The sequence below is a fragment of the Nerophis ophidion genome, linkage group LG09 (assembly GCF_033978795.1).
Source record: "Nerophis ophidion isolate RoL-2023_Sa linkage group LG09, RoL_Noph_v1.0, whole genome shotgun sequence".
Lineage (NCBI taxonomy): Eukaryota > Metazoa > Chordata > Actinopteri > Syngnathiformes > Syngnathidae > Nerophis > Nerophis ophidion.
In genome coordinates, this window is record NC_084619.1 from 70,065,310 (window position 1) to 70,083,535 (window position 18,226).

Here is an 18,226-nt window from a genome sequence, read left to right on the forward strand (position 1 = left end):
TGGCTGTCTTGTCCACTTGGCCGTCTTGTCCACTTGGCCATGTTGTCCACTTGGCCATGTTGTTCACTTGGTCATGTTGTCCACTTGGCCGTCTTGTCCACTTGGTCATGTTGTCCACTTGGCCGTCTTGTTCACTTGGCTGTCTTGTCCACTTGGCCATTTTGTCCACTTGGCCATGTTGTCCACTTGGTCATGTTGTCCACTTGGCCGTCTTGTCCACTTGGTCATGTTGTCCACTTGGTCATGTTGTCCACTTGGTCATGTTGTCCACTTGGCCGTCTTGTCCACTTGGCCGTCTTGTTCACTTGGCTGTCTTGTCCGCTTGGTCATGTTGTCCACTTGGTCATGTTGTCCACTTGGCCGTCTTGTCCACTTGGTCATGTTGTCCACTTGGCCGTCTTGTCCACTTGGTCATGTTGTCCACTTGGTCATGTTGTCCACTTGGCCGTCTTGTCCACTTGGTCATGTTGTCCACTTGGTCATGTTGTCCACTTGGCCGTCTTGTCCACTTGGCCGTCTTGTCCACTTGGCCATGTTGTCCACTTGGCCGTCTTGTCCACTTGGCCGTCTTGTCCACTTGGTCATGTTGTCCACTTGGTCATGTTGTCCACTTGGCCATGTTGTCCACTTGGCCGTCTTGTCCACTTGGTCATGTTGTCCACTTGGTCATGTTGTCCACTTGGCTGTCTTGTCCACTTGGCCATGTTGTCCACTTGGCCATGTTGTTCACTTGGTCATGTTGTCCACTTGGCCATCTTGTCCACTTGGTCATGTTGTCCACTTGGTCATGTTGTCCACTTGGCCGTCTTGTCCACTTGGCCGTCTTGTTCACTTGGTCATGTTGTCCACTTGGCCATGTTGTCCACTTGGTCATGTTGTCCACTTGGCCGTCTTGTCCACTTGGTCATGTTGTCCACTTGGTCATGTTGTCCACTTGGCCGTCTTGTCCACTTGGCCGTCTTGTTCACTTGGCTGTCTTGTCCACTTGGTCATGTTGTCCACTTGGTCATGTTGTCCACTTGGTCATGTTGTCCACTTGGCCGTCTTGTCCACTTGGTCATGTTGTCCACTTGGCCGTCTTGTCCACTTGGTCATGTTGTCCACTTGGTCATGTTGTCCACTTGGTCATGTTGTCCACTTGGTCATGTTGTCCACTTGGCCGTCTTGTCCACTTGGTCATGTTGTCCACTTGGTCATGTTGTTCACTTGGTCATGTTGTCCACTTGGCCGTCTTGTCCACTTGGTCATGTTGTCCACTTGGTCATGTTGTCCACTTGGCCGTCTTGTCCACTTGGCCGTCTTGTCCACTTGGCCATGTTGTCCACTTGGCCGTCTTGTCCACTTGGCCATGTTGTCCACTTGGCCATGTTGTTCACTTGGTCATGTTGTCCACTTGGCCGTCTTGTCCACTTGGTCATGTTGTCCACTTGGTCATGTTGTCCACTTGGCTGTCTTGTCCACTTGGCCGTCTTGTTCACTTGGCTGTCTTGTCCACTTGGTCATGTTGTCCACTTGGTCATGTTGTCCACTTGGTCATGTTGTCCACTTGGCCGTCTTGTCCACTTGGTCATGTTGTCCACTTGGCCGTCTTGTCCACTTGGTCATGTTGTCCACTTGGTCATGTTGTCCACTTGGTCATGTTGTCCACTTGGCCGTCTTGTCCACTTGGCCGTCTTGTTCACTTGGCTGTCTTGTCCACTTGGTCATGTTGTCCACTTGGTCATGTTGTCCACTTGGTCATGTTGTCCACTTGGCCGTCTTGTCCACTTGGTCATGTTGTCCACTTGGCCGTCTTGTCCACTTGGTCATGTTGTCCACTTGGTCATGTTGTCCACTTGGCCATGTTGTCCACTTGGCCGTCTTGTCCACTTGGTCATGTTGTCCACTTGGTCATGTTGTCCACTTGGTCATGTTGTCCACTTGGCCGTTTTGTCCACTTGGCCGTCTTGTCCACTTGGCCATGTTGTCCACTTGGCCGTCTTGTCCACTTGGCCGTCTTGTCCACTTGGTCATGTTGTCCACTTGGTCATGTTGTCCACTTGGCCATGTTGTCCACTTGGCCGTCTTGTCCACTTGGTCATGTTGTCCACTTGGTCATGTTGTCCACTTGGCTGTCTTGTCCACTTGGCCGTCTTGTCCACTTGGCCATGTTGTCCACTTGGCCATGTTGTTCACTTGGTCATGTTGTCCACTTGGCCATCTTGTCCACTTGGTCATGTTGTCCACTTGGTCATGTTGTCCACTTGGCCGTCTTGTCCACTTGGCCGTCTTGTCCACTTGGCTGTCTTGTCCACTTGGCCATGTTGTCCACTTGGCCATGTTGTCCACTTGGTCATGTTGTCCACTTGGCCGTCTTGTCCACTTGGTCATGTTGTCCACTTGGTCATGTTGTCCACTTGGCCGTCTTGTCCACTTGGCCGTCTTGGTCACTTGGCTGTCTTGTCCACTTGGTCATGTTGTCCACTTGGTCATGTTGTCCACTTGGTCATGTTGTCCACTTGGCCGTCTTGTCCACTTGGTCATGTTGTCCACTTGGCCGTCTTGTCCACTTGGCCGTCTTGTCCACTTGGTCATGTTGTCCACTTGGCCGTCTTGTCCACTTGGTCATGTTGTCCACTTGGTCATGTTGTCCACTTGGTCATGTTGTTCACTTGGTCATGTTGTCCACTTGGCCGTCTTGTCCACTTGGTCATGTTGTCCACTTGGTCATGTTGTCCACTTGGCTGTCTTGTCCACTTGGCCGTCTTGTCCACTTGGCCATGTTGTCCACTTGGCCATGTTGTTCACTTGGTCATGTTGTCCACTTGGCCGTCTTGTCCACTTGGTCATGTTGTCCACTTGGCCGTCTTGTCCACTTGGCCGTCTTGTTCACTTGGCTGTCTTGTCCACTTGGCCATTTTGTCCACTTGGCCATGTTGTCCACTTGGTCATGTTGTCCACTTGGCCGTCTTGTCCACTTGGTCATGTTGTCCACTTGGTCATGTTGTCCACTTGGCCGTCTTGTCCACTTGGCCGTCTTGTTCACTTGGCTGTCTTGTCCACTTGGTCATGTTGTCCACTTGGTCATGTTGTCCACTTGGTCATGTTGTCCACTTGGCCGTCTTGTCCACTTGGTCATGTTGTCCACTTGGCCGTCTTGTCCACTTGGTCATGTTGTCCACTTGGTCATGTTGTCCACTTGGCCGTCTTGTCCACTTGGTCATGTTGTCCACTTGGTCATGTTGTCCACTTGGTCATGTTGTCCACTTGGCCGTCTTGTCCACTTGGCCGTCTTGTCCACTTGGCCATGTTGTCCACTTGGCCGTCTTGTCCACTTGGCCGTCTTGTCCACTTGGTCATGTTGTCCACTTGGTCATGTTGTCCACTTGGCCGTCTTGTCCACTTGGCCGTCTTGTCCACTTGGCCTTGTTGTCCACTTGGCCGTCTTGTCCACTTGGCCGTCTTGTCCACTTGGTCATGTTGTCCACTTGGTCATGTTGTCCACTTGGCCATGTTGTCCACTTGGCCGTCTTGTCCACTTGGTCATGTTGTCCACTTGGTCATGTTGTCCACTTGGCTGTCTTGTCCACTTGGCCGTCTTGTCCACTTGGCCATGTTGTCCACTTGGCCATGTTGTTCACTTGGTCATGTTGTCCACTTGGCCATCTTGTCCACTTGGTCATGTTGTCCACTTGGTCATGTTGTCCACTTGGCCGTCTTGTCCACTTGGCCGTCTTGTTCACTTGGTCATGTTGTCCACTTGGCCATGTTGTCCACTTGGTCATGTTGTCCACTTGGCCGTCTTGTCCACTTGGTCATGTTGTCCACTTGGTCATGTTGTCCACTTGGCCGTCTTGTCCACTTGGCCGTCTTGTTCACTTGGCTGTCTTGTCCACTTGGTCATGTTGTCCACTTGGTCATGTTGTCCACTTGGTCATGTTGTCCACTTGGCCGTCTTGTCCACTTGGTCATGTTGTCCACTTGGCCGTCTTGTCCACTTGGTCATGTTGTCCACTTGGTCATGTTGTCCACTTGGTCATGTTGTCCACTTGGTCATGTTGTCCACTTGGCCGTCTTGTCCACTTGGTCATGTTGTCCACTTGGTCATGTTGTTCACTTGGTCATGTTGTCCACTTGGCCGTCTTGTCCACTTGGTCATGTTGTCCACTTGGTCATGTTGTCCACTTGGCCGTCTTGTCCACTTGGCCGTCTTGTCCACTTGGCCATGTTGTCCACTTGGCCGTCTTGTCCACTTGGCCATGTTGTCCACTTGGCCATGTTGTTCACTTGGTCATGTTGTCCACTTGGCCGTCTTGTCCACTTGGTCATGTTGTCCACTTGGCTGTCTTGTCCACTTGGCCGTCTTGTTCACTTGGCTGTCTTGTCCACTTGGTCATGTTGTCCACTTGGTCATGTTGTCCACTTGGTCATGTTGTCCACTTGGCCGTCTTGTCCACTTGGTCATGTTGTCCACTTGGCCGTCTTGTCCACTTGGTCATGTTGTCCACTTGGTCATGTTGTCCACTTGGTCATGTTGTCCACTTGGCCGTCTTGTCCACTTGGCCGTCTTGTTCACTTGGCTGTCTTGTCCACTTGGTCATGTTGTCCACTTGGTCATGTTGTCCACTTGGTCATGTTGTCCACTTGGCCGTCTTGTCCACTTGGTCATGTTGTCCACTTGGCCGTCTTGTCCACTTGGTCATGTTGTCCACTTGGTCATGTTGTCCACTTGGTCATGTTGTCCACTTGGCCGTCTTGTCCACTTGGTCATGTTGTCCACTTGGTCATGTTGTCCACTTGGTCATGTTGTCCACTTGGCCGTCTTGTCCACTTGGCCGTCTTGTCCACTTGGCCATGTTGTCCACTTGGCCGTCTTGTCCACTTGGCCGTCTTGTCCACTTGGTCATGTTGTCCACTTGGTCATGTTGTCCACTTGGCCATGTTGTCCACTTGGCCGTCTTGTCCACTTGGTCATGTTGTCCACTTGGTCATGTTGTCCACTTGGCTGTCTTGTCCACTTGGCCGTCTTGTCCACTTGGCCATGTTGTCCACTTGGCCATGTTGTTCACTTGGTCATGTTGTCCACTTGGCCATCTTGTCCACTTGGTCATGTTGTCCACTTGGTCATGTTGTCCACTTGGCCGTCTTGTCCACTTGGCCGTCTTGTCCACTTGGCTGTCTTGTCCACTTGGCCATGTTGTCCACTTGGCCATGTTGTCCACTTGGTCATGTTGTCCACTTGGCCGTCTTGTCCACTTGGTCATGTTGTCCACTTGGTCATGTTGTCCACTTGGCCGTCTTGTCCACTTGGCCGTCTTGGTCACTTGGCTGTCTTGTCCACTTGGTCATGTTGTCCACTTGGTCATGTTGTCCACTTGGTCATGTTGTCCACTTGGCCGTCTTGTCCACTTGGTCATGTTGTCCACTTGGCCGTCTTGTCCACTTGGCCGTCTTGTCCACTTGGTCATGTTGTCCACTTGGCCGTCTTGTCCACTTGGTCATGTTGTCCACTTGGTCATGTTGTCCACTTGGTCATGTTGTTCACTTGGTCATGTTGTCCACTTGGCCGTCTTGTCCACTTGGTCATGTTGTCCACTTGGTCATGTTGTCCACTTGGCTGTCTTGTCCACTTGGCCGTCTTGTCCACTTGGCCGTCTTGTCCACTTGGCCATGTTGTCCACTTGGCCATGTTGTTCACTTGGTCATGTTGTCCACTTGGCCGTCTTGTCCACTTGGTCATGTTGTCCACTTGGCCGTCTTGTCCACTTGGCCGTCTTGTTCACTTGGCTGTCTTGTCCACTTGGCCATGTTGTCCACTTGGTCATGTTGTCCACTTGGCCGTCTTGTCCACTTGGTCATGTTGTCCACTTGGTCATGTTGTCCACTTGGTCATGTTGTCCACTTGGCCGTCTTGTCCACTTGGCCGTCTTGTTCACTTGGCTGTCTTGTCCACTTGGTCATGTTGTCCACTTGGTCATGTTGTCCACTTGGTCATGTTGTCCACTTGGCCGTCTTGTCCACTTGGTCATGTTGTCCACTTGGCCGTCTTGTCCACTTGGTCATGTTGTCCACTTGGTCATGTTGTCCACTTGGCCGTCTTGTCCACTTGGTCATGTTGTCCACTTGGTCATGTTGTCCACTTGGTCATGTTGTCCACTTGGCCGTCTTGTCCACTTGGCCGTCTTGTCCACTTGGCCATGTTGTCCACTTGGCCGTCTTGTCCACTTGGCCGTCTTGTCCACTTGGTCATGTTGTCCACTTGGTCATGTTTTCCACTTGGCCATGTTGTCCACTTGGCCGTCTTGTCCACTTGGTCATGTTGTCCACTTGGTCATGTTGTCCACTTGGCTGTCTTGTCCACTTGGCCGTCTTGTCCACTTGGCCATGTTGTCCACTTGGCCATGTTGTTCACTTGGTCATGTTGTCCACTTGGCCATCTTGTCCACTTGGTCATGTTGTCCACTTGGTCATGTTGTCCACTTGGCCGTCTTGTTCACTTGGCTGTCTTGTCCACTTGGCCATGTTGTCCACTTGGCCATGTTGTCCACTTGGTCATGTTGTCCACTTGGCCGTCTTGTCCACTTGGTCATGTTGTCCACTTGGTCATGTTGTCCACTTGGCCGTCTTGTCCACTTGGCCGTCTTGTTCACTTGGCTGTCTTGTCCACTTGGCTGTCTTGTCCACTTGGTCATGTTGTCCACTTGGCCGTCTTGTCCACTTGGTCATGTTGTCCACTTGGTCATGTTGTCCACTTGGTCATGTTGTCCACTTGGCCGTCTTGTCCACTTGGTCATGTTGTCCACTTGGTCATGTTGTCCACTTGGTCATGTTGTCCACTTGGCCGTCTTGTACACTTGGCCGTCTTGTCCACTTGGCCATGTTGTCCACTTGGCCGTCTTGTCCACTTGGCCGTCTTGTCCACTTGGTCATGTTGTCCACTTGGTCATGTTGTCCACTTGGCCATGTTGTCCACTTGGCCGTCTTGTCCACTTGGCCGTCTTGTCCACTTGGCCATATTGTCCACTTGGCCGTCTTGTCCACTCGGTCATGTTGTCCACTTGGTCATGTTGTCCACTCGGTCATGTTGTCCACTTGGTCATGTTGTCCACTTGGCCGTCTTGTCCACTTGGCCGTCTTGTCCACTTGGCCATGTTGTCCACTTGGCCGTCTTGTCCACTTGGTCATGTTGTCCACTTGGTCATGTTGTCCACTTGGTCATGTTGTCCACTTGGCCGTCTTGTCCACTTGGTCATGTTGTCCACTTGGCCGTCTTGTCCACTTGGTCATGTTGTCCACTTGGCCATGTTGTCCACTTGGCCGTCTTGTCCACTTGGTCATGTTGTCCACTTGGTCATGTTGTCCACTTGGCCATGTTGTCCACTTGGCCGTCTTGTCCACTTGGCCGTCTTGTCCACTTGGTCATGTTGTCCACTTGGCCATGTTGTCCACTTGGCCGTCTTGTCTACTTGGCCGTCTTGTCCACTTGGTCATGTTGTCCACTTGGCCATGTTGTCCACTTGGCCGTCTTGTCCACTTGGTCATGTTGTCCACTTGGCCATGTTGTCCACTTGGCCGTCTTGTCCACTTGGCCGTCTTGTCCACTTGGTCATGTTGTCCACTTGGTCATGTTGTCCACTTGGCCGTCTTGTCCACTTGGTCATGTTGTCCACTTGTCCATATTGTCCACTTGGTCATGTTGTCCACTTGGCCGTCTTGTCCACTTGGTCATGTTGTCCACTTGGCCATGTTGTCCACTTGGCCGTCTTGTCCACTTGGTCATGTTGTCCACTTGGTCATGTTGTCCACTTGGCCGTCTTGTCCACTTGGTCATGTTGTCCACTTGGCCATATTGTCCACTTGGTCATGTTGTCCACTTGGTCATGTTGTCCACTTGGCCGTCTTGTCCACTTGGTCATGTTGTCCACTTGGCCGTCTTGTCCACTTGGCCATGTTGTCCACTTAGTCATGTTGTCCACTTGGCCGTCTTGTCCACTTGGCCATGTTGTCCACTTGGTCATGTTGTCCACTTGGTCATGTTGTCCACTTGGCCGTCTTGTCCACTTGGTCATGTTGTCCACTTGACCGTCTTGTCCACTTGACCGTCTTGTCCACTTGGTCATGTTGTCCACTTGGCCGTCTTGTCCACTTGGTCATGTTGTCCACTTGGCTCTCTTGTTCACTTGGCCATCTTGTCCACTTGGCCGTCTTGTCCACTTGGCCGTCTTGTTCACTTGGTCATGTTGTCCACTTGGCCGTCTTGTCCACTTGGCCGTCTTGTCCACTTGGTCATGTTGTCCACTTGGTCATGTTGTCCACTTGGCCGTCTTGTCCACTTGGCCATGTTGTCCACTTGGCCGTCTTGTCCACTTGGCCGTCTTGTCCACTTGGCCATGTTGTCCACTTGGCCATGTTTTCCTCTTGGCCATGTTGTCCACTTGGCCATGTTGTCCACTTGGCCATGTTGTCCACTTGGTCATGTTTTCCTCTTGGCCATGTTGTCCACTTGGCCATGTTGTCCACTTGGCCATGTTGTCCACTTGGTCATGTTGTCCACTTGGCCGTCTTGTCCACTTGGCCGTCTTGTCCACTTGGCCATGTTGTCCACTTGGCCATGTTGTCCACTTGGCCATGTTGTCCACTTGGCCATGTTGTCCACTTGGTCATGTTGTCCACTTGGCCGTATTGTCCACCTGGTCATGTTGTCCACTCGGCCATGTTGTCCACTCGGCCATTTTGTCCACTTGGCCGTCTTGTCCACTTGGCCGTCTTGCCCACTTGGCCATGTTGCCCACTTGGCCATGTTGTCCACTTGGCCGTCTTGTCCACTTGGTCATGTTGTCCACTTGGCCGTCTTGTCCACTTGGCCATGTTGTCCACTTGGTCATGTTGTCCACTTGGCCGTCTTGTCCACTTGGTCATGTTGTCCACTTGGTCATGTTGTCCACTTGGTCATGTTGTCCACTTGGCCGTCTTGTCCACTTGGTCATGTTGTCCACTTGGCCGTCTTGTCCACTTGGCCATGTTGTCCACTTGGTCATGTTGTCCACTTGGCCGTCTTGTCCACTTGGTCATGTTGTCCACTTGGTCATGTTGTCCACTTGGTCATGTTGTCCACTTGGCCGTCTTGTCCACTTGGTCATGTTGTCCACTTGGTCATGTTGTCCACTTGGCCGTCTTGTTCACTTGGCCATGTTGTCCACTTGGTCATGTTGTCCACTTGGCCGTCTTGTCCACTCGGTCATGTTGTCCACTTGGCCGTCTTGTCCACTCGGTCATGTTGTCCACTTGGTCATGTTGTCCACTTGGCCGTCTTGTCCACTTGGCCGTCTGGTCTACTTGGTCATTTTGTCCACTTGGTCATGTTGTCCACTTGGTCATGTTGTCCACTTGGCCGTCTTGTCCACTTGGTCATGTTGTCCACTTGGCCGTCTTGTCCACTTGGTCATGTTGTCCACTTGGTCATGTTGTCCACTTGGCCGTCTTGTCCACTTGGCCGTCTTGTCCACTTGGCCATGTTGTCCACTTGGCCGTCTTGTCCACTTGGTCATGTTGTCCACTTGGTCATGTTGTCCACTTGGTCATGTTGTCCACTTGGCCGTCTTGTCCACTTGGTCATGTTGTCCACTTGGCCGTCTTGTCCACTTGGTCATGTTGTCCACTTGGCCATGTTGTCCACTTGGCCGTCTTGTCCACTTGGCCGTCTTGTCCACTTGGTCATGTTGTCCACTTGGCCATGTTGTCCACTTGGCCGTCTTGTCCACTTGGCCGTCTTGTCCACTTGGTCATGTTGTCCACTTGGCCATGTTGTCCACTTGGCCGTCTTGTCCACTTGGCCGTTTTGTCCACTTGGTCATGTTGTCCACTTGGTCTTGTTGTCCACTTGGCCGTCTTGTCCACTTGGTCATGTTGTCCACTTGTCCATATTGTCCACTTGGTCATGTTGTCCACTTGGCCGTCTTGTCCACTTGGTCATGTTGTCCACTTGGCCATGTTGTCCACCCGGCCGTCTTGTCCACTTGGTCATGTTGTCCACTTGGTCATGTTGTCCACTTGGCCGTCTTGTCCACTTGGTCATGTTGTCCACTTGGCCGTCTTGTTCACTTGGCCATGTTGTCCACTTGGCCATATTGTCCACTTGGTCATGTTGTCCACTTGGTCATGTTGTCCACTTGGCCGTCTTGTCCACTTGGTCATGTTGTCCACTTGGCCGTCTTGTCCACTTGGTCATGTTGTCCACTTGGCCGTCTTGTCCACTTGGTCATGTTGTCCACTTGGTCATGTTGTCCACTTGGCCGTCTTGTCCACTTGGTCATGTTGTCCACTTGGCCGTCTTGTCCACTTGGCCATGTTGTCCACTTAGTCATGTTGTCCACTTGGCCGTCTTGTCCACTTGGCCATGTTGTCCACTTGGTCATGTTGTCCACTTGGTCATGTTGTCCACTTGGCCGTCTTGTCCATTTGGTCATGTTGTCCACTTGACCGTCTTGTCCACTTGGTCATGTTGTCCACTTGGTCATGTTGTCCACTTGGCCGTCTTGTCCACTTGGTCATGTTGTCCACTTGGCTGTCTTGTTCACTTGGCCATCTTGTCCACTTGGCCGTCTTGTCCACTTGGCCGTCTTGTCCACTTGGTCATGTTGTCCACTTGGCCGTCTTGTTCACTTGGTCATGTTGTCCACTTGGCCGTCTTGTCCACTTGGCCGTCTTGTCCACTTGGTCATGTTGTCCACTTGGCTGTCTTGTTCACTTGGCCATCTTGTCCACTTGGCCGTCTTGTCCACTTGGTCATGTTGTCCACTTGGCCGTCTTGTTCACTTGGTCATGTTGTCCACTTGGCCGTCTTGTCCACTTGGTCATGTTGTCCACTTGGTCATGTTGTCCACTTGGCCGTCTTGTCCACTTGGCCGTCTTGTCCACTTGGCCGTCTTGTCCACTTGGCCATGTTGTCCACTTGGCCATGTTTTCCTCTTGGCCATGTTGTCCACTTGGCCATGTTGTCCACTTGGCCATGTTGTCCACTTGGTCATGTTGTCCACTTGGCCGTCTTGTCCACTTGGCCGTCTTGTCCACTTGGCCATGTTGTCCACTTGGCCATGTTGTCCACTTGGCCGTCTTGTCCACTTGGTCATGTTGTCCACTCGGCCATGTTGTCCACTCGGCCATTTTGTCCACTCGGCCGTCTTGTCCACTTGGTCATGTTGTCCACTTGGCCGTCTTGTCCACTTGGCCGTCTTGCCCACTTGGCCATGTTGCCCACTTGGCCATGTTGTCCACTTGGCCGTCTTGTCCACTTGGTCATGTTGTCCACTTGGTCATGTTGTCCACTTGGCCGTCTTGTCCACTTGGTCATGTTGTCCACTTGGCCGTCTTGTCCACTTGGTCATGTTGTCCACTCGGCCATTTTGTCCACTTGGCCGTCTTGTCCACTTGGTCATGTTGTCCACTTGGCCGTCTTGTCCACTTGGCCGTCTTGCCCACTTGGCCATGTTGTCCACTTGGTCATGTTGTCCACTTGGCCGTCTTGTCCACTTGGTCATGTTGTCCACTTGGTCATGTTGTCCACTTGGCCGTCTTGTCCACTTGGTCATGTTGTCCACTTGGCCGTCTTGTCCACTTGGTCATGTTGTCCACTTGGCCGTCTTGTCCACTTGGTCATGTTGTCCACTTGGCCGTCTTGTCCACTTGGCAATGTTGTCCACTTGGCCGTCTTGTCCACTTGGCCATGTTGTCCACTTGGTCATGTTGTCCACTTGGCCGTCTTGTCCACTTGGTCATGTTGTCCACTTGGTCATGTTGTCCACTTGGTCATGTTGTCCACTTGGCCATGTTGTCCATTTGGTCATGTTGTCCACTTGGTCATATTGTCCACTTGGTCATGTTGTCCACTTGGTCATGTTGTCCACTTGGCCGTCTTGTCCACTTGGTCATGTTGTCCACTTGGTCATGTTGTCCACTTGGTCATGTTGTCCACTTGGCCGTCTTGTTCACTTGGCCATGTTGTCCACTTGGTCATGTTGTCCACTTGGTCATGTTGTCCACTTGGCCGTCTTGTCCACTCGGTCATGTTGTCCACTTGGCCGTCTTGTCCACTCGGTCATGTTGTCCACTTGGTCATGTTGTCCACTTGGCCGTCTTGTCCACTTGGTCATGTTGTCCACTTGGCCGTCTGGTCCACTTGGTCATTTTGTCCACTTGGCCGTCTTGTCCACTTGGTCATGTTGTCCACTTGGTCATGTTGTCCACTTGGTCATGTTGTCCACTTGGCCGTCTTGTCCACTCGGTCATGTTGTCCACTTGGTCATGTTGTCCACTTGGCCGTCTTGTCCACTTGGTCATGTTGTCCACTTGGCCGTCTGGTCCACTTGGTCATTTTGTCCACTTGGCCGTCTTGTCCACTTGGTCATGTTGTCCACTTGGTCATGTTGTCCACTTGGTCATGTTGTCCACTTGGCCGTCTTGTCCACTTGGTCATGTTGTCCACTTGGCCGTCTTGTCCACTTGGTCATGTTGTCCACTTGGTCATGTTGTCCACTTGGCCGTCTTGTCCACTTGGTCATGTTGTCCACTTGGCCATGTTGTCCACTTGGCCATGTTGTCCACTTGGCCATGTTGTCCACTTGGTCATGTTGTCCACTTGGCCGTCTTGTCCACTTGGTCATGTTGTCCACTTGGCCGTCTTGTCCACTTGGTCATGTTGTCCACTTGGTCATGTTGTCCACTTGGCCGTCTTGTCCACTTGGTCATGTTGTCCACTTGGTCATGTTGTCCACTTGGCCGTCTTGTCCACTTGGCCATGTTGTCCACTTGGCCGTCTTGTCCACTTGGTCATGTTGTCCACTTGGTCATGTTGTCCACTTGGCCATGTTGTCCACTTGGCCATGTTGTCCACTTGGCCATGTTGTCCACTTGGTCATGTTGTCCACTTGGCCATGTTGTCCACTTGGCTGTCTTGTCCACTTGGTCATGTTGTCCACTTGGTCATGTTGTCCACTTGGCCGTCTTGTCCACTTGGTCATCTTGTCCACTTGGCCGTCTTGTCCACTTGGCCGTCTTGTCCACTTGGCCATGTTGTCCACTTGGCCGTCTTGTCCACTTGGTCATGTTGTCCACTTGGCCGTCTTGTCCACTTGGTCATGTTGTCCACTTGGTCATGTTGTCCATTTGGTCATGTTGTCCACTTGGCCATGTTGTCCACTTGGCCATGTTGTCCACTTGGTCACGTTTTTCATGCCAGAGGAAGCACCGCAACAATGTTGGAGAACTTGAGAAGGCCCGGATGTCGTCCCACAGCAGTGTGTGAAGAGCACACTGCACAAAATAAGCAAGATGACATCTCAAATCAAGGTTATTACTTATGATGAGCAAATTGATTTGCCAAATTACTTTCGTGCGCTTGGCAAATCATATTTTCTTGTTGTTTTGCTTATTTTTATTAACATCTCACATTTTAATCAATCTGAAGAAAAACATCTTGCTGAAGAAAACAAGTCAGTGTTGGCGCTGGGAATTTTTCAAAATGGGCTCCCAGGGACAGGCATAAGGCCTTCTGTCCCACAACAGTGTGTGACCAGCAGGAGCTAGAAGGAAGTTGATGTTAAAAGTATTCATTGCATGTCGCTTCCACATGTGGCATCTTACTACAAACGACTGAAGTAATGCTCTCCCACAGCAGTGTGCGACTCGACTCGCAAAATCCAGCAGAAAGTACGTGTTAAAAGTAATCATTGCATTTCGCTTCCAAATGTGGCATCATACTACAACTTCTACATGACTTGTGTAATGATGTCCCACAGCGGTGTGTGACCAGCAGGATGTAGCAGGAAGTTGCTGTTAAGAACACATATGTGTTTTATTCAAATGTGGCATCATACTACGTCTACATGACTTTTGTAATGATGTCCCACAGCAATGTGTGACCAGCAGGAAGTTGCTGTTAAAAGTGCTAATCGTGTGTTTTCTTTCAAATGTGGCATCATGCTACATCTTCCACTTGACTTGAGTAATGCTGTCCCACAACAGTGTGTGACCAGCAGGAAGTTGCTGTTAAAATTGCTAATTGTGTGTTTCTTTCAAATGTGGCATCCTGCTACATCTTCCACTTGACTTGTGTAATGCTGTCCCACAGCAGTGTGTGACCAGCAGGAAGTTGCTGTTAAAAGTGCTAATTGTGTGTTTCTTTCAAATGTGGCATCCTGCTACATCTTCCACTTGACTTGTGTAATGCTGTCCCACAGCAGTGTGTGACCAGCAGGAAGTTGCTGTTGAAAGCGCTAATTGTGTGTTTCTTTCAAATGTGGCATCATGCTACAACCTCTACATGACTGAAGTAATGATGTCCCACAGCAGTGTGTGACCAGCAGGCGCTAGCAGGAAGTTGATGTTAAAAGTGCTAATTGTGTGTTTCTTTCAAATGTGGCATCATGCTACATCTTCCACTTGACTTGTGTAATGCTGTCCCACAGCAGTGTGTGACTTGCAAGAGCTAGCAGTAAGTTGGTTTTAAAAGTATTCATTGCTTGTTGCTTCCAACTGTTGCGTCATGCTATAACTTTTACATGACTTATGTAATGCTGTCCCACACAGTGTGTGACCAGCAGGATTGAGCAGGAAGTTGCCGTTCAAAGTGCTAATTATGTGTTTCTTTCAAATGTGGCATCATGCTACATCTTCCACTTGACTTGAGTAATGCTGTCCCACAGCGGTGTGTGACCAGTAGTAGGTAACAGAAAGTTGATGTTAATTACATGCTGCTTCCAAACGGGGCATGGTGGTACAACTTCTACATGACGTTCCACAGCAGTGAAGTAGCAGGAAGTTTCTTTTAAAAATGTTAATTGCATCGAGCATTCAACTTTGGCATCACTCTACAACTTCTACTTAAGTGGCGCAAGGCCTTCTGTCCCACAACAGTGTGTGATTGGCAGGAGCTAGAAGGAAGTTGATGTTAAAGGTATTCATTGCATGTCGCTTCCAAATATGGCATCATGCCACAACTTCTACACGCCTGAAGTAATGCTGTCCCACAGCAGTGTGCAACCCGCAAGAGCTAGCAGAAAGTTGGTGTTAAAAGTGCTAATCGTGTGTTTCTTTCAAATGTGGTGTCATGCTACATCTTCCACTTGACTTGTGTAATGCTGTCCCACAGCAGTGTGTGACCAGCAGGATGTAGTAGGAAGTTGATGTCAAAAGTGCTAATTGTGTGTTTCTTTCACATGTGGCATCATGCTACATCTTCCACTTTACTTGTGTAATGCTGTCCCACAGCAGTGTGTGACCAGCAGGATGTAGCAGGAAGTTTATGTTAAAAGTGCTAATTGTGTGTTTCTTTCAAATGTGGCATCATGCTACATCTTCCACTTGACTTGTGTAACGCTGTCCCACAGCAGTGTGTGACTAGCAGGAAGTAGATGTGTGTTTCTTTCAAATGTGGCATCATGCTACATCTTCCACTTGACTTGTGTAATGCTGTCCCACAGCAGTGTGTGACTAGCAGGAAGTAGATGTGTGTTTCTTTCAAATGTGGCATCATGCTACATCTTCCACTTGACTTGTGTAATGCTGTCCCACAGCAGTGTGTGACTAGCAGGAAGTAGATGTGTGTTTCTTTCAAATGTGGCATCATGCTACATCTTCCACTTGACTTGTGCAATGTTGTCCCACAATAGTGTGTGACTAGCAGGAAGTAGATGTGTGTTTCTTTCAAATGTGGCATCATGCTACATCTTCCACTTGACTTGTGTAGTAATATTGTCCCACAGCAGCGTGTGACTAGCAGGAAGTAGATGTGTGTTTCTTTCAAATGTGGCATCATGCTACATCTTCCACTTGTGTAATGCTGTCCCACAGCAGTGTGTGACTAGCAGGAAGTAGATGTGTGTTTCTGTCAAATGTGGCATCATGCTACATCTTCCACTTGTGTAATGCTGTCCCACAGCAGTGTGTGACTAGCAGGAAGTAGATGTGTGTTTCTTTCAAATGTGGCATCATGCTACATCTTCCACTTGACTTGTGTAATGCTGTCCCACAGCAGTGTGTGACTAGCAGGAAGTAGATGTGTCTTTCGTTCAAATGTGGCATCATGCTACATCTTCCACTTGACTTGTGTAATGCTGTCCCACAGCAGTGTGTGACTAGCAGGAAGTAGATATGTGTTTCTTTCAAATGTGGCATCATGCTACATCTTCCACTTGACTTGTGTAATGCTGTCCCACAGCAGTGTGTGACTAGCAGGAAGTAGATATGTGTTTCTTTCAAATGTGGCATCATGTACATCTTCCACTTGTGTAATGCTGTCCCACAGCAGTGTGTGACTAGCAGGAAGTAGATGTGTGTTTCTTTCAAATGTGGCATTATGCTACATCTTCCACTTGTGTAATGCTGTCCCACAGCAGTGTGTGACTAGCAGGAAGTAGATGTGTGTTTCTTTCAAATGTGGCATCATGCTACATCTTCCACTTGACTTGTGTAATGCTGTCCCACAGCAGTGTGTGACTAGCAGGAGGTAGATGTGTGTTTCTTTCAAATGTGGCATCATGCTACATCTTCCACTTGACTTGTGTAATGCGGTCCCACAGCAGTTTGTGACTAGCAGGAAGTAGATGTGTGTTTCTTTCAAATGTGGCATCATGCTACATCTTCCACTTGACTTGTGTAATGTTATCCCACAGCAGTGTGTGACTAGCAGGAAGTAGATGTGTGTTTCTTTCAAATGTGGCATCATGCTACATCTTCCACTTCACTTGTGTAATGCTGTCCCACAGCAGTGTGTGACTAGCAGGAAGTAGATGTGTGTTTCTTTCAAATGTGGCATCATGCTACATCTTCCACTTGACTTGTGTAATGTTGTCCCACAGCAGTGTGTGACTAGCAGGAAGTAGATGTGTGTTTCTTTCAAATGTGGCATCATGCTACATCTTCCACTTGACTTGTGTAATGCTGTCCCACAGCAGTGTGTGACTAGCAGGAAGTAGATGTGTGTTTCTTTCAAATGTGGCATCATGCTACATCTTCCACTTGACTTGTGTAATGCTGTCCCACAGCAGCGTGTGACTAGCAGGAAGTAGATATGTGTTTCTTTCAAATGTGGCATCATGCTACATCTTCCACTTGACTTGTGTAATGCTGTCCCACAGCAGTGTGTGACTAGCAGGAAGTAGATGTGTGTTTCTTTCAAATGTGGCATCATGCTACATCTTCCACTTGACTTGTGTTATGCTGTCCCACAGCAGTGTGTGACTAGCAGGAAGTAGATGTGTTTCTTTCAAATGTGGCATCATGCTACATCTTCCACTTGACTTGTGTAATGCCGTCCCACAGCAGTGTGTGACTAGCAGGAAGTAGATGTGTGTTTCTTTCAAATGTGGCATCATGCTACATCTTCCACTTGACTTGTGTAATGCTGTCCCACAGCAGTGTGTGACTAGCAGGAAGTAGATGTGTGTTTCTTTCAAATGTGGCATCATGCTACATCTTCCACTTGACTTGTGTAATGCTGTCCCACAGCAGTGTGTGACTAGCAGGAAGTAGATGTGTGTTTCTTTCAAATGTGGCATCATGCTACATCTTCCACTTGACTTGTGTAATGCTGTCCCACAGCAGTGTGTGACTAGCAGGAAGTAGATGTGTGTTTCTTTCAAATGTGGCATCATGCTACATCTTCCACTTGACTTGTGTAATGCTGTCCCACAGCAGTGTGTGACTAGCAGGAAGTAGATGTGTGTTTCTTTCAAATGTGGCATCATGCTACATCTTCCACTTGACTTGTGTAATGATGTCCCACAGCAGTTTGTGACTAGCAGGAAGTAGATGTGTGTTTCTTTCAAATGTGGCATCATGCTACATCTTCCACTTGACTTGTGTAGTAATGTTGTCCCACAGCAGTGTGTGACTAGCAGGAAGTAGATGTGTGTTTCTTTCAAATGTGGCATCATGCTACATCTTCCACTTGACTTGTGTAATGCTGTCCCACAGCAGTGTGTGACTAGCAGGAAGTAGATGTGTGTTTCTTTCAAATGTGGCATCATGCTACATCTTCCACTTGACTTGTGTAATGCTGTCCCACAGCAGTGTGTGACTAGCAGGAAGTAGATGTGTGTTTCTTTCAAATGTGGCATCATGCTACATCTTCCACTTGACTTGTGTAATTCTGTCCCGCAGCAGTGTGTGACTAGCAGGAAGTAGATGTGTGTTTCTTTCAAATGTGGCATCATGCTACATCTTCCACTTGTGTAATGCTGTCCCACAGCGG

General features: G+C 49.6%; 2 protein-coding genes across 2 annotated transcripts in view; one reads left to right on the forward strand and one right to left on the reverse strand.

Moving 5' to 3' along the window:
• Positions 1–18,226, forward strand: part of agt (angiotensinogen) — a 94,374-nt gene that overhangs the window by 64,188 nt on the left and 11,960 nt on the right. The window lies entirely within an intron of this gene.
• Positions 13,173–18,226, reverse strand: part of cog2 (component of oligomeric golgi complex 2) — a 47,307-nt gene continuing 42,253 nt past the window's right edge. Inside the window, exon 19 of the mRNA XM_061911676.1 lies at positions 13,173–13,287. The gene's annotated coding sequence lies outside the window, so the exon portion shown is untranslated. The remainder of the gene's footprint in view (positions 13,288–18,226) is intronic.